Source organism: Megascapheus bottae, chromosome 20, assembly GCF_031878675.1.
Source record: "Megascapheus bottae isolate mThoBot1 chromosome 20, mThoBot2.hap1, whole genome shotgun sequence".
Classification (NCBI taxonomy): Eukaryota; Metazoa; Chordata; class Mammalia; order Rodentia; family Geomyidae; genus Megascapheus; species Megascapheus bottae.
This window is the reverse complement of record NC_143528.1, coordinates 2,390,991-2,408,165: the sequence shown is the minus strand read 5'-3', so window position 1 is coordinate 2,408,165 and position 17,175 is coordinate 2,390,991. Positions and strand designations below refer to the sequence as shown.

Here is a 17,175-nt window from a genome sequence, read left to right as displayed (position 1 = left end):
AAATGTGAAATCAGTTACAAAGATTAGAACAGGAGTTTTCTCTTAGATCGACCTCCTAAGAGTAAAGCTGTAAGAAATCTTGTCTCCATCCCACCATCTGTCCTATAGCCACAAAGCAGCAAACATGTGCGAACGGATCTCCATCTACATTGGCCAGGCTGGTGTGCAGATTGGCAATGCCTGCTAGGAGCTCTACAGCTTCGACCATGGCATCCAGACTGATGGCCAGATCCCAAGTGATAAAACCACTGTGGGAAGAGATGATTCCTCCAACACATTCTTCAGTGAGACAGGAGTAGGCAAGCATGTGCCCAGGTCAGTGTTTTCAGACCTGGAGCCCACAGTCACTGATGAGGTTTGAACTGGCTCCTACCATCAGCTTTTCCACACTGAGCAGCTCATCAAAGGCAAGGAAGACACTGCCAATAACTATGCCCATTGGCAAGGAAATTATTGACCTCATCTTGAATCACATTAGAAAGCTGGATGACCACTATACAGAGCTTCACGGCTTCCTGGTCTTCCACAGCTTTGATGGGGGAATTGGCTCTGCGTTCACCTCCCTGCTGATAGAATGTTTCCCTGTGGACTAATGGCAATTAGTCCAAGCTGGAGTTCTCTGTCTACCCTGCCCCAGGTTTCCAAAGCTGCAGTTGAGCCCTACAACACCATCCTCACCATGCACCCCATCCTAGAGAACTCTCATTTATACCTTCATGAGGGATAAGGAGGCCATCTATGACATCTATTGTAGAAAACTCAATAGTGAAGGCCCAACCTACACTTACCTGAACAGGTTTATAGGGCAAATTGTGTCTTCCATCATAGCTTCCCTGAGGTTTGAGGGCCCTGAATGTTGACCTGACTATTCCAGACAAACCTGGGCCCTATTCCTGCTATCCACTTCCCCCTGGCCACCTATACCCACCCCTATTATCTCCGCTGAGAAAGCCTACCATGAACAGCTTTCTGCAGCAGAATGCCTGCTTTGAGCCAGACAACCAGATGGTGAAATGTGACTCCCCACCATGGTAAAGACATGACCTGCTGCCTGTTGTACTGTGGCAATGTGATCCCCAAAGATGTCAATGCTGCCATAACTACCTTCAAGACCCAAGCATACCATTCATTTTGTGGATTGGTGCACCACTGGTTTCAAGGTTGGCATCAATTACCAGCCTCCCACTGTGGATCCTGGTTGACACCTGGAGAAGGTAAAGTGGGCTGTGTGCACACTGAGCAGCCATTGCTAAGGCCTGGGCTGGCCTGGACCACAAGTGTGACCTGATGTATGCCAAGTGTGCCTTTGTCTACTGGTACATGGATGAGGGGAGGAAAGAAGGGGAGTTTTCTGAGGCTCGAGAGGACATGGCTGCCCTAGAGCAGTATTATGAGGAGGTTCATGTGGATTCTGTTGAAGGAAAGGGTGAGGAAGGAGGAGAGGAATACTAAAGGCAAAATGTCACCAATGTGCTGCTTTTACAGGGAAGCTTATTCTATTAAAAAAAAAACATTGAAAAGTTGTGGTCTTACCAGTTTGTTGTGTGTATCATTGTATGCTGTCATAACAATTATGATTTATGCTCTAAAACATGAACACTTTGTCACAGATCCAAGCTGTCCATTCTCTGATGGGTTTCAAATAAAGTATTCCCTGTCTAAAAAAAAAAGATTAAAACAGAACAACAAGTTAGTCTACGTATAAACACCAAACTGCTTGCGCAGAGAAATTTGATGAAAGCACTGGATGTATTAAAAGTAATTTTAAGATATTAAGATATTATATCTTCCTCAACTATAAAATGTTAAAGTAGAATATGACAACTCAACCAATTTTAATCCTCTGCATTTGTGACACAGATTTAGAAAATGAATCTCAAGGCTGGGAGTTTGGCCTAGTGGTAGGAGTGCTTTCCTAGCATGCACGAAGAACCAGGTTCAATTCCTTAATACCATATGCATAGAAAAAAAAGCCAGAAATGGTGCTGTGGCTCAAGTGGTAGAGCTCTAGCCTTGAGAAAACCCAAGGACAATACTCAGGCCCTGAGTTCAAGGCCTGGACTGGCAAAAAAAAAGAAAGAAAACGAATAAATGAATCTCAAATGTATAGCACTAGATGATATAGGAAAGGAAAAAGTACTCAATGAATGGCCTCAGCTTTTATCTTAAAAAAGAAGGCTAAATACAGAAGATTAAATTGATCCAAATGAAAGAAAAAGAAAAACAAGCATCAGAACAAAAATCATCGAAGTAAAGAAAAGTGAAACAATAGTAAAAAAAAAAATCAATGAAAGAAAAAGACCAGTAAAGTTGATAAACTACTAGTCAGGGTGATCAATTAGAAAAAAGGCCCAAGGAATGAGGAGAGATAACATCCACACAGATTTTACATATATTAAAATACTAAGTAAATATTATAAACAGTCTCCTGCCAATTCTACAATTTAACTGAGATGAATGAGATGAATAAATAACTCTTAAAAAACTACTAAATCTTATTCAAAAATAAACAGGGCTAGGGGTATGACCTAGGATAGAGTATTTGCCTAACATACAGGAAGCCCTGGGCTTGATTCCTTGGTAATACAAACACAGAAAAAAGCTGGAAGTGGTGTGGTGGCTCAAGTTGTAGAGTACTAGCCTTGAGAAAGCTCAAGGACAGTGCCCAAGAACTGAGTTCAAGCCCCAGGACTGGCAAAATAAAAAAGAAAGAATAAACAAATAAGCCAAATACTCAAGCTAATAAGGAGACTGAAAGTATAGTATTACAGTATTATAGTATTTTTGACTATAAACTGTCCTAGAGAAAGAAAAAATACACATCAGAATATTTTTAGTAGGAAATTCTACCATAATATAAGAAAGAAATACTACTTAGTGTACAAAACCTATTTAAAAAATTGAAGAGATATTTTCCAACTCATTGTGATCCTAGTATTGTTCTGGTTTCCAAACAGACAATACAAGGAAAGAAAACCATGAACTGATATTCTCTTTGAACCTAGTTTTGTAAGAATTCTTACATTTTTAGCAAGCCAAAATCTAATGGTGTTTAAAAAAAATACATCATGACAATTATTCCAGAAATGCAAGCTACGTTTTATGTTTAAAAATCTATCAATGGAATTTACCATGCTTACAGAGGAAGGAGAGATATAAAAGAAGAAAAGAAAAGAAATAATGGAACAATGGAAGGACACAGGGAGGAAGAGAGGGAGGGAAGGGAAGTTTCTATCAATATTGCAATAAATTTTAAAAATTTCTTGAGAAAAATCCAACATAAATTCCTGATTAATGGGACTACCTAAAAATAAAAAGTGTTTGCACAGATAAAAGCATAGCTACTAAAGTAGAAAGACATCCAACCAACTGGGAAAAGATATTTACCAATAATACATCAGACAAATGCTTAATATTCAGTATCTACAGGGAACTCAAGAAACTAATCTGCCCCAAACCCATGAAACCAATTACTAAACGGGCAAGGGAACTAAAGAGAGACTTCTCAAAAAAAAGAGGTTAAAATGGTAGAAAAGCATATGCTAAAATGCTCACACTCCATGGTCATAAAGGAAATGCAAATAAAAACAACCCTAAAATACCACCTTACTCCAATTAGAATGGCCAAGACTCTGAACTCAGACAATGACAAATGATGGTGGGGTTGTGAAGAAAAAGGAACCCTACTGCACTGCTGGGGGGATTGTAAGCAAGTTCAGCCACTCTGGAAAGCAGTGTGCAAGTTTCTTAAAGAGTTGAAAATACACCTTCCCTACGACCCTGCCATACCACTCCTGGGCATCTATCCTGAACATCATAGCCAAGGATATGATAAGGACACCTGCTCAGTTATGTTCATCTCTGCACTATTGACAATAGCCAGGTGATAGAAACAATCCAGATGCCCTACTGCAGATGAATGGATACAAAAAAATGTGGCATATATATATATACATACATACATACACACACACACACACACACACACACACATATATATATATATATATATATATATATATATATAATGAAATTCTACATGGCCAACAGACAAGATAAAACAATGGCACTTGCAGGGAAGTGGATGAATCTAGAGCGAATCATGTTGAGTGAGACAAGTCAAGACCAAAGGAACAAAAGGCGAATGTATTCTTAATATGTGGCTATTAGATCCAAACAGTACAAGAGCGATGACTCAATATTTACGTACCCAATGCTATGGACATGGTATTGGAAATATAAACACAACTACATACACATAAAAATTTATGACTCTATAGACATAATGTTTTATTAGATAGATTAATATGTATCTGTGACATAAAAACCCTCAGCCTAATTTTAATTATGTTCTAAAATCTAAGTGCCAGTGATTGTACATAGAGATTCCCTTCTTGAATACTTGTTGGTTAAACACGTCATTTGAAATATGATGTAAAAATCAATGTTAATAAATTCTTTAAAAAAAAAAGAAAACTTTCCTCAAAGTAGAAATCTTTAGCTTGATTGAAAGGGATCTAGCTTGATTAATTGGGATCTAGTGGTAGATATTTGCCTAACATGCACAAAGTCCTAGGTTTGATTCCTTGGGACCCTATACCTACAAAAAGCTAGAAGTGGTGCTGTGATTCAAATGGTAGAGTACTAGCCCTAAAAAGCTCAAGGCCAGTACTCAGGCTCAGCCTCAGGACTGGCAAAAAAAAATAAATAAATGTGCGTATTAAGAAGAAAAAGCTACATCTAATTTTCTGCTTAATGAAGGTAGACTGACTATATCCCCAGATGAATTAGATAAGGCTGTCCCTTTCCACTGTCTTACTCAGTATTGTACTGAAAGTCTCAGACAGCATGAAAGGTAAGCAGAAATGAGACATACTCCAATTGCAAAGTAAAAGAATATATAGTTACATAATGACCTGAAAGTATTTAAAAAATAAGACTCTTACCCATAACCTTAGCAATGACAATAGCTGACCCCTTGCTGTAGCAAGTGCTAATTAAATATGCTTTGCTTGTTCTCATTTGGGAATTCTACATTTATTTCCACAAAAGAAAAAAATAAAACTGGTTTTACTTTACAATCAGAATGGTTATATGACAGAAAAGTCTAGAATCCATTTTGAAAGCTTGTAGGCTTAATGAGAGTTGGTAATATCATATTAAGAAATCAGTTGTGTGACAATTATCAGAAACTATCTTTTTAATAATGTCATCAACAATATGGATCAACAATATGACAGAGAGTAATCTGACAAAATAGGTTTACAACCTATGCTCAAAACTACAAACAGTAGCTGGGCAAGGTGGCTCACACCTGTAATCCTAGCTACTCAGGAGGCTGAGATCTGAGGAGCAAGGTTTGAAACCATCCAGGGCACAAAAGGACCTGAGATTCTTAACTCCAATTAACCTCTAGAAAATGGGAAGTGGGGCTTAGCTCAAGGGTAGGGTGGTAGCCTTGAGCTGAAGAGCTCAGGGACAACACAGAGGCCCAGGGGTAGGGTAGTAGGTAGCCTTTAGCTGAAGAGCTCAGAGACAGCGCCCAGGCCAAGTTCAAGCCCCATGAACAACAACAACAAAAAAAAAAACCAAAAACCAAAAAAAAAAAAACCTACAAACAAAAAGTAAAGACCCAAAATGAATAACAAGGCATACATACCAAAATCGGCTAACAATGACTAATACAATTCATTTATCAATTCTCCTATAAATTATTTATAGATTCCGTACAATTCCAACAAAAATTCTATCTTTTTTTATTTATAGAAACTGATGAGCTAAATCTAAATTATACATAAATATGCAAAAATTTAGGAAAGTCAAACAACGGAAAGCAAACAACAAAGTGAAAGAATTTAACAATACCTACTTAAAGATTTATTAAAAAGCTATAGAAATCAAAAGAGTGTGGTGCTAGCATCAGTAAAAAAAAATAGATGTGAAGAGAGCAATGGCCAAAAATACTTTCATATATTTTCAAGTAATCTGTGACAAATATGCAAAATGAAGGTAATTCACTGGAGTAAGGGTAGAAGGTGATTCACTGGAGTAAGGGTAGATAGTGATTCACTGGAGTAAGGGTAGATAGTGATTCACTGGAGTAAGGGTAGATAGTGATTCACTGGAGTAAGGGTAGATAGTGATTCACTGGAGTAAGGGTAGATAGTGATTCACTGGAGTAAGGGTAGAAGGTGATTCACTGGAGTAAGGGTACTCCTTTTATTAAGAAGTCCCAAGAGTTGTACTTCCATATAAAAACCAAATTAATTCTGATTTCTAAGCCTTTGTAAATATAACCCTTGTGTATGCAAATAAGCATAAATTGACTATTAAGATTTAATTAAGCATTTCTGGTCTCTAAAAGAAAAGATTAAGAGAAGTAAAATGCAGCCCACTGTCTGAATCAAACACATGCAAATTACATAGATGATAAAGCACTTGTATACAAATACATAAAGAATTGTCAAAACCCACTTAAAAGAAAAACCAGCAACCTAATTTTAAAAAAATAATCAACAGATTTAGGTATTTTCAAGTTTGACACCTCTAAATGTCAAATAAGCCCACATGATGCTCAATGTCATTTACCACCAGCAAAATGTTCATCAAAGACATAAAAAAAGCTGGGCATCATGCCTCAGGCCTATAGTCCTAGATACTCAGGAGGCTAAGATCTGGGGATCAAGCTTAGAAGCCACCCCACAAGTTGTCAGGACTTTTCCTTCCAATGAACCATCAAAAAGTCTAAATGGTAGGTATGACTCACATGATAAAGCCACAGCCATAAGCAAACGAGCCTAGGGAGAATGAAAGACCCTCAGTTCAGGCCACAATACAGCATGTAGAGAAAACAGTAGTGATGTAATTTAGCATTTTAAAAGGTGATGACAACAGTGGCCATATAAAGGGTTGAAAAAGACAGAGAATGGTGGTAGGAATGCAACACTGGACAAAAATTCAAAACAAGTTTTGCAGTTTCTTAAATAAAAGTAAAGATAGACCTACTGAATTAGTTAAGGGTGTCATAAAAATGCAGTGCTTTAAATAACAGAACTTCATTTTCTCCCAGTTCTAGAAACGGGAAGTCGAAGATCAGTTTGGTCCCTTCTGAGCCCTCTTTCCTTGGCTTTGTGAATGGCCACCTTCTTGGCTGCATCTTACATGTTCTTTCCTTTGTATGTGTAGTTATCATAATTTCTTTGTATAAAGATACCAGTTAAACTGAATTAGGAATTATCCTCATGATCTCTTACCTTAATCTTCTCTTTAGGACTGCCTCAAAATACCTTCCTACTCTGAGGTATTGAGGGGGGAAGGAGTCAAGATTTCAATATACAAATCCAGGCAGGAACACAATTCACATATAAATCCTACTGTATGATTCAACAGTTCCACCATTAGGTATTTACCCAAGAGATATAATGCATTTGCCCACACAAAGTCTTGCACATAAAGTTCACAGCAGGTATATTTATGATACAAACAGTAAGCGACCCAAATATCCATCAATAGCTCATAAAATAGAATACTAGTTAGTAGTTAAAAGGGCTTGAATATTGATACATTGAACAAATATATAGTATATGTTTATACAAATACAAGATTCTAAAAATTGTAACAGAGAAGACAGTTTTGCCTGAAGAAGTTGAGGGAGGGGAGAGTAAGGAAGGCGGGCACATAGAAAAACTTGTGAGAGACAGGTATGCTTTCTATATTAATTATAGTGATAGTTACATGGGTATATAGGTATGTTCAACCTGATCACAGAATACATTTTAAAAAGAAGCAGTTTATCGTGTCAATTTTACATGAATAAAACTAGGGAAAAAGTAGCTCCCATGTCAAATGTGAAATGACATAACTTTCCCAGAATGGTTTCTCAAAAATAGCATGAGAACTATTCAGGTACATTATTTAAAAATATCAATTCATGTTATCCTTGCTAGAAATGATGATATATATAGGCTAAATGTATTTTACCCTACTATATTCATTTTCTCAACTGCCATGCCTTACAATTATTTAGGCCTAAAAATGTGATCTTTATGAACTTCAAGTTTCTTGCCCCAGAGGGCTTCATTTAAACTGAGCCAATGGCAGCCATGTAGGAAGCATCACTTTGGGATCTATTTTCTAAAACACAGTGGATTCACAGACAATTTGTTAAAAGACAAATAGATCAAGAGATGCCATTCAAGTTCAAGGCCCACAACTGCCCCCCCCCAAAAAAAAGGAGATTTTCAAGAGGAGGGTATCACATAGAATGACATAGGTCATTCTATGAAAGAGAGAACCATAGGCAAGAATCTTTATTAGGATTTCCACAGAATGAGCAAACTAGGCAGGTGAACAGGTTCAGCACAAGATGAGCAAGATAATTAGGATTCCAGCATGCTTAATGGCACAAGAGTGATTCCTACCTCTCTGGAAGCTGGTTCTGGGTGGTTAGGATGGGTACATAGTGGCTCAGAGTGCAAGACTCTGAAAGGGGACGTGACTGAAGTCTGGATTGGTTGATTTATATTTGAAAAATGAGAAGTATGAGGGAGGTGGTCAAAGAAGCAGGAGAACCTGGCATATCACTTGATTGTACAGATGTGGTATATGTAGCTGGTACTCATGGAGCAGATATTAAAGCATCACTATTGCAAGAGCTAGAACCATGCTAAATTCAATCTGTGTGGTCACAGGGCACAGTGCCTTGAAGAGCCTTGTACTTGGCTTACTACTTTGCTGTTAAAAGTACTGGACTTCCTAATAATTTTTCAACAAGCTCCTAAATATTGTGTGCCCTATCTTTGCTGGAGAACAGAGGGGGAACAATTTAGGGCATTTGTTCCCCAAAGTCCACAAGTTACCAGTGCCTTTCAATCCTCCATGACTGCCACCACCCCTGCTCAGTGGCCTCCTAGATCAATTCTCCCAGCCTGGAAGGGCTCCCCTAAGAACATATCACCTGAAGAGAAAAGGCTTCTTTCTGGGGGGACCCAAGGAGTCCACCATTCCTTGGTAAGTTTTCAAAACCTTTGCCTCAGCTTTGTGAAGGTCTTTTTCCTTGGGAATCACCCAGCATGCTACAAGCATCCATAATGCTACAGATTAAAAGTCAGGAGGAAGAAAACCCATTATTATCCGCTTTCCAAGGAGTCACCAAATGAGAAATGTGCATACTATATCATGACTTCATAACACACTAGTCCATCTCTACATATCCTCCAAAAACCTTGAACTCAGAGGAACGAATCAACCCAGCGAGGCTACACAAGTCCCTCATCATTGCCAGAGCTTCAGGGGAGGAGTCTGTTCACACATCTCTCCATGTCTTCCTCCAGTCATCTGCAAAGCATCTCTAGGAGGAGGGGTAGTCTGAATTGTTTGCCACTGACTTTCCAGAGCTCAGAACAGTGCCTGGCTCACAGATAATCTTTGCCTGTTAAATATTAACAATTTTGTTAATTTTGTTATTTATTATCAACCCCTGACTTTTCATTTTACTGTGTGTACTTTCCACATCTTGTATTAGCCTGAGAAAAGAAAACCTCTCTGTCCTGCACGTAGAAGACCAGACATAGGCCTTGGTGCCTCATAGGCAGGATAGGCCACAAGATGGGGGGTCTCTATGGGTAAGTCTGTGTAGGTATCACAGCCTCACAGCCTCTGAATCAAGGTGGAATCCAATAAGCACAGAGCCATGTCAGAGACCTCTGCCCCCAACTAATGAAGGCAGTGATCTACTTCTCCCATGATTAACGAAAACATGTAAGCTGGGGATCCATTTAGGGAATGACAAGTCTAGATGTATCCTGAGGCATAGAATATTCTCACACTAATTTTGTTATTACTTTACCTATAGTAAAAATCCTATGCCTTGCTTCTACTTTCAACTTACTATACTTTGGTATTTAAGCTATATACTGTGAATATGTACAACCATGTAAAACTGGTACGTGATCAAATATTGGCAACTTTATCATTTCTTTTACTATCAGCAAAACAGATACTTTGATGTCTATTACTATTTTCTTTAAGTAGTTGTACAACAGACTTGCCATTCAACAAAGCAGTTTATGAATACAATGCATCATGATTTTTTCAAAAGCAGACTATAAACATATTTTCCCTGACTCCACCACTTTTTTCTTAGTTCCAATAATTCTAACATATTAAAAAGGTTAAATATCATGCCATTAACAATCATGATGCCCCTCAGTAGGTGTGTACATATCAACCATAGGGCTCCCAGAAAATGGATTATTTTTCAGCAAAACAAACAGAAATGAGCTGCAGAGCCTAAAGACACACACACACACACACACACACACACACACACACACACTTAAATGACTGTTACTAAGTGTAAGATAGGAGAAAAGGTTATATTCATACTGTATGATTCCAACAGTTACCTGAAAAAACACAAAACTGTGGAGCAGGTGAAAATATCATGCCTGCTGGGACTAGAGAGGAGAGAGGGATTTGTGAACAGGAGAAACGCATAAGATTTGAGGCAGTTAAACTTCTGCATGATGTTGTAATGGTGGGCATTTGGTTCATTTTTGTCTAAAGTCCTAACTGTATCACAGGAAGTGTGAGCCCCAGTGAACTTCATGTGACTCCATGAACTTTTGTTGAGAATAGTGAATCCATGGAGGCTGAACACTTGTAACAAATGCACTGCACCAAAATGCAGATGCTAATAACAGAAAGAGAAGAAAAAAAAAAACCTGTGGTAGAGGTGACATACAGAAACGCTGTTCTTTCCACTCCTTTTTCTTTTTTGAAAACCATAAAAGGAGTCTATTAGTTTTAAAAGCACAAAGATGAGCCTGGAGCCAGTGGCTCACACCTGTAATCCTTGCTATGCAGAAAGATGAGATCTGAGGATCTCACTTCCAAACCAGCCCAGAGAAGGAAAATCTGTGACACACTAATGTCAAATTAGCCATCAAAAAGCCAGAAGTAGAGCTGTGGTTTACATGATAAAATGCTAGCCTTGAGCAAAAATATTCCAAGGATGGCACCAAGATTCTGATTTAAGTCCTGGAACCAGCACCAAAAAGAGGAAGAAGAAAAGGAGGGGGAGGAGGAGGAGGAGGAGGAGGAGGAGGAGGAGGAGGAGGAGGAGGAGGAGGAGGAGGAGGAGGAGGAGGAGGGGGGGGGGCAGGAAGCCACAGCAGCAAAAAGCTTATGCTGCTTTTTACTGCCAAGCAAGGTGAGAAATGACAGATAAGAGGGGAAGGAAGCACTATGCCTGAGGGAGAGAGACATGCCCATGGAAGACACACAGTTCCACTGCTTTCCAGTCAGCCTGTGGCTGACCTTTTCCTCCTAATCGCATGACCTGACAACAACCTTGAAATCCTTTTGTATATTTGCTGCTTGCTTTCAGGCATTGAAACTTTCCCATTTGCAGGTATTTCTGAAACTCTGGTGACATTTTCTCTTAACTTCAAGTCACACCTAGAAGTCTAACACTTGCAAATATTTCTAAGGAAAATGAATTGTTCATGACAAGCAGCGTCCCCTAGGGTTTTCAAACCTGCTGGTCTGCATAGGCTTGAGCCACTCAGTTTTGTGTATCATTTTTTTCCCCAGCCCTGAGGTCTATAAAGGTTGAGAAGGTCCCCTATGACATGACATTTTTATTTCCAATCTATCTGGTTGCCTCCTGTCACCTTCTTTAGAAAAAGTGTGACAGACCAGCCTCTCTTTTTCCTATGTTGACAGAAGTCCAGGCTCGTGCCATTTCCTGCCCCAGCTCTGTACATTTCCCTGAGGACAGCTATGAGTTTCCATCTGTGGAAAACAAAACTTGTTTACTTTTCCCTCTTCTCTTGTATTTTTTGTTTTTTGGGTTTTTTTCCCCCTTGTATTTTTGGCTCAGTAAGGTACAGCATTGAACTTCATGGAAGAATTTTCCCTGAGTTAGTATTAATCCATAAACAGGATTAAAGAGTTGGTACGTTCTTTGATGTGCTACAAGCATGTCAGGAAATGAAAAAAGTCCTGTCCAAGACAGAACACTTGTGCAGTGTCTGCTTAAATTAAAGGTGTAAAGTGGTGGAAAGCCATTTTTTTTGGTAGTAATAAGTACAATCTAAAATTAGAGTATAGTACAAATATATGTCTTGAAATAGACAAAATATATACTTTTATATTTGAAATGGATAAATTGACATATACATTGTATTTTACAAACTTGTTGAATATGGAGAGTTTTTGCTTGGGGTTGGGAAGTCTCTATCATTTGTCAGCAATAAACTCTTCATTAAATATCTATCCACTAGAGCCAAAAGTACTAGGATGGAGATTTCTCAGTGTGATTATTTCTGCTTGAAAATTATAATTTAAAAACCAGAAATGAATCTTCTTTGTGAATTTACTGACTGAAAATAATCTAATAATAGAGAAGTTTAATAAAATTTGAATTTATCAGAAAAAAAAGAATTTGCCCTGATATTAGCTAGCTGCCACCAACTTACAAACAATAAAACAAAAGATTTTTTAAAGTAATGGAAAATTTTGGACTAAAACAAATAAATATCATTTAATAAAAATATATTGATCTGATGCTGGGCACGGTGGTATATGCCTGCAATCCTAGCTACTCAGGAGGCTGAGATCTGAAGATTGCAGCTCAAAGTCAGCCTGAGCACTAAAGTCTGTGTGACTCTTATGTCCAATTAACCACCAGAAAACTGGAAGTGGCACTGTGGCTCAAGAGGTAGGGCAGCAGCCTTGAGCTGAAGAGCTCAGGGACTGTGCCCAGGTCCAGTGTTTGAGTGCTACAACTGACATATCTATCTACAACTGACATATCTATCTATCTACATATCTATCTATCTATCTATCTATCTTTCTATACATATATACATGTATATCTGGATGAGGAGAGGAAATGGGGAATATGGTTATAACCATATTTTAAGATCATCATCATCATCATCATCTATTGTGTCATCAGTGTTGTATCTGATCTGGCATGTACCAGGAGAATGAGCATCACTAGCCCTATCCATAAGTCAGAATCCATTCAGGAGAGAAGTGTTCTCACTAACATGAATGGGAAATAGCTAAGGGACTCTGCTGGCATTGAGAGGCATTAGAATCTTCCCTTCCCTGGATTTTCAGGTAATTCAGAAATGCATTCACTCATGTACTACAGAATAGCACACTGTCATACTCTGTAGTATTACAGGTCTCCACCATGGATATTAACTGGAATTGGGTACCTTAAAAGGAAATACACACTATTTTGCATCTCATGAAGTGTTTCTGTGGACAAAATACTGTAGGTGGTATGTACAAGGTGATGGATGGTCATAATTCTACATCATGCTTTTTACTAACATGCTTACTTGAGCTTATGGATAAGAGAAAGACAACTAGAGAACAGGACCAACAGCAGGGAATGCTTTTTGAAGCAGGGAACTACATGTTGTCATGTTGATGCCATGATGTACACACAGTTCTCTTGCCCTTCCAAACCACTTCTATCTGAGGAATGAAGGCCCTCTCAGCGTAATAATGCTCCTGTTTGTGAAACTCAGTTTTCTCCTCTCCTCAGTCTACCTATTGTGACAGCCAACCAGCTAGCTGCCATCACTGCTATCCTGTACTGCTGACTATGTTAGTCTGAGATTGTGTTAGACATTGTGTGGAGAGCAATGGGGGAGAGAGAAGCAGTTGGAACCTCATCTTCCTAGCAGCAGAGGAGGAATAGATCAGAGGAGGGAGTGTAATGGAAGTAAAAAGACTTTGCCTCAGCTAAGAAATCCTAGTAATTGCTCAGGTTCCTCTCTGGTCCTCTATCTCTTTGTCTGCTCAATAAGGATTCATTGAGAATTTTATTCTATGATCCAGGGTCACTACTCTCCAGTCCCTTGGCTAATGAATAAATCTCTGACCATTGGCCTAATAATCTATCATTCTCTGTAATGGGAAACAGACTTCCAAGAGCCACAATATATTCCTGCCAAGAAGAACTTTTTCCCTTAACTCCAACAACTCTGTCCCATTTCAAAGACCAAGACCTGAAAGCTGCAAGGTATCCTTATGAAACATCATGATCATCAGACTTAGAGACAGATTTTTACTGCAATTTCTGGCTAACGCAGTCAAATCCAGAATTTACAGTTACAGAAATTCAATTTAGAATCTTGGCAGTCCCTAGACTGAGAAGCGAATTTAGTGTCACACTTGTTTCCTTCCCAGGGGCTCCTTTTATGTTTAGACTGGCTACAGGGATACCTTAGTTGAGAAACTTGTCTCCACCAGTGGATGGAGTATTGATTTAAAGGTCTGAGACTCTGAGCCTCAGCATATTAATTCACTTCCTAGATTGATCTACAATCTGCTGCAGTCATGCTGCATATGAAAACGAATTCATACTTTAAGCATTTTCCCATTCTGAAAGTGGCAGAACGATGGTATTCGTGAGCACGCAAAGTAGGATCTGTGATTCCATTCATTATCACAAGTATCTCAGAGTTTCTAGAAGACTCTGCCTAGGCAGGTTTCAGTTGTTCTCATTTCAAAGTGAATTTGAAAAGCAAAAGAACTGCTTTTAAAAATAGTATAAAGCCAGACATGGTGGCTCATGCCTGTAATCCTAGCTACTCAGGAGGCTGAGATCTGAGGATCGAAGCTCAAAGCCACCCCAGGCACAAAAGGACCTGAGACTCTTATCTCCAATTAACTTCTAGAAAACAGGAAGGGGTACTTGGCTCAAGGGTAGGGCGGTAGTCTTGAGCTGCAGAGCTCAGGGACAGAGTCCAGGCCTAGTTCAAGCGCCATGACCCACAAAAAAAACCAAAAAACAAAACAAAATATATTTTAGTATGGCTTGAGTATTTCAAATTATTTTTCCTCCTATTTTTTTACTATGGCTTCCCACGTAGTAACCGTGATATAGAAGGCGATGAAGGAGGAGGAAGATTGTGTTGTGACTGCTACCTAGTAAAACAACTTACTTTCTTCTTTCATTGGCCTTCAGGACAAAGAGTGATTCTAAAGAAACATGTATGTTTCCATTCCTATTTAACCTGCCCGATGGCATGAGTGCCAGCAAACTGCTGAATCTATTGTAGGTATACATAGAATTAGCAGGCTCCAAGATCCACAGGAGCAAGGAGACATTGGACCCCACTGCTGTGTGTCCTGTCCAAGCAGAACTCCACCTCTAGTCACACCTCCTCTCACTCCTGCCACCTTACCTTCTCCTTCCACATAAATGTTTTCCCACAGGATTTACTCATATCCAGAGTGAGAAGTGAACAAGGATCATTGATAGCCCAGCTCAGGATTCTCCTTTAGGTACTATTTAGCGTAAGAGAAGAAAAATACTTGAGGGACAAAAAGAACCAATACTTAAGTCAGCAATTCGCAAGCTGATTTGTCTGCTCACCAGAACCCTTGTATTTCACCTGGCATTTTATCACTGTTTCTGTGGGAGAGAGAGAAAGGGGGGGAGAGAAAGAAAGAGGGAGGAGAGAGAGAGAGAGAGAGAGAGAGAGAGAGAGAGAGAGAGAGAGAGAGAGAGAGAGAGAGAGAGAGAGAGAGAGGGCGCTTACAGAACTGCAGATCTTTGGTAGGACATCTTGTGCCCCACACAGCTGTCTCAGCAAGGAGGTTAAAGGCCTGGATTTGCCAGCCTGAACCATTTTTCCCAGTATTCCCTTCTGCTTCTTCATCATATCTGGAATTCCTTCCTTTGTCTTGCAAAGGTTACTTTGTTCCCTCTTTCTTTTGGAAAGTGTCAAGAGAGCTATGTGACCTCTCCCTCTCTGGGACTGTAGTTAGAGAAATGATCACCCATGTGCTTCTCTAATCCCCAATTAGCCCATTAACTGGTCTGCACCTCCAGAGACCTCAGCCTAGTACCCCTGGGCTAGCTGGTTTCTCAGATTCATATCCCTCCTCTAAGTTCTAGCAAAGCTATGCTACCAGGTATGCAATCTGTGTAGCCTTCTGGACTTCTATAACTATCTTCCTCATCCCCAACTGCTAAAACTCTGTGCCCCCTTCACAGGCCCCTCACCTTCCTCCCATGGATGTAACTATTTCTCTTTTTTTCTTATTATTTTATTTTATTGTAATTAAGAGGGTTACAGTTTCATTCACCAGAAAGGTGCATTACTTCTCACACATTGATAACCCTTCACATGTTTCTGTCCCCATTTCCCTCCCCCAATCCCTTCCTCTTCCCTCATCTTGTTTTCCCCCCTTCCCTTTCCTATTTCAAATAAACAAATAAATGCATACACAATATACCAGATAACAAAGTCAGATACAGTAACATTATGAGATTAACCAAAGGGCAACAAAAGAGAAGAGAAATAACATAGTATATTAACAGCAACAATCACATAAGATAAAGCTCTTGTTTCCATATTCTGGAGGTCCTTACATTTAGCCTCATCCTATATGGCCTTATATATCTAGGTTTTGTGTTACTGTAATCCTCTGCTAGAAGAGTCCTAGGTATGTACTAACTATTACAAATGAGAGAAACCATTCACCCTATGTTTCTTTGGGTCTGGCTTACTTCACTTAATATGATTTTTTCCAAATCTTTCCATTTCCTTCCAAATAGGGTGATGTCATTCTTTCTGATGGCAGAATAGAATTCCACTGTGTGGATCTTGTTGATCCACTCATCAACTGAGGGGCATCTGGGTTGGTTCCATATCTTTGCTATGGTAAATAGTGCTGCAGTGAACATCATTGTGCTAGTGGATTTCTGGATGATTGGAATTGCTGGGTCATAGCGGAGCTCTATGTTTAGTCTTTTGAGGCACTGCCATCCTGCTTTCAATAGTGGTTGAACAAGTTTACACTCCTACCAACAGTGTAGTAGAGTTCCCTCCTGGCCACATCCCTGCCAGCATCTGTTATTAGATCTCTTGATCCTGGCCATTCTAACTGAAGTGAGGGGAAATCTCAGAGTTGTTTTGATTTGAATGCCACCATTTCTACTACCATCTACATCCTTCTCCAACCCCATCCCCTATCAATCACCATAAAAGGTACCGGTCCCTGGCCAAGTAGTGAGTGTGATTTTGACCTTGAACACCCTGGTTTATGTCACAATTGCTTTGCACAAATTATTTCCTGCCCTTCAGGGGCCTGGAGGCAAGTACTCAGCTCAGAACCTAGCACATTCCAAGAACACAT

The 17,175-nt window shown here is 39.3% G+C and overlaps 1 protein-coding gene and 1 pseudogene across 1 annotated transcript in view; one reads left to right on the top strand and one right to left on the bottom strand.

Annotated features, from left to right (window-relative positions):
- The window catches only part of Zmat4 (zinc finger matrin-type 4), a 341,626-nt gene that overhangs the window by 299,262 nt on the left and 25,189 nt on the right, over positions 1 to 17,175 (bottom strand). The window lies entirely within an intron of this gene.
- LOC150049076 (tubulin alpha-1A chain-like) lies at positions 125 to 1,452 on the top strand (annotated as a pseudogene).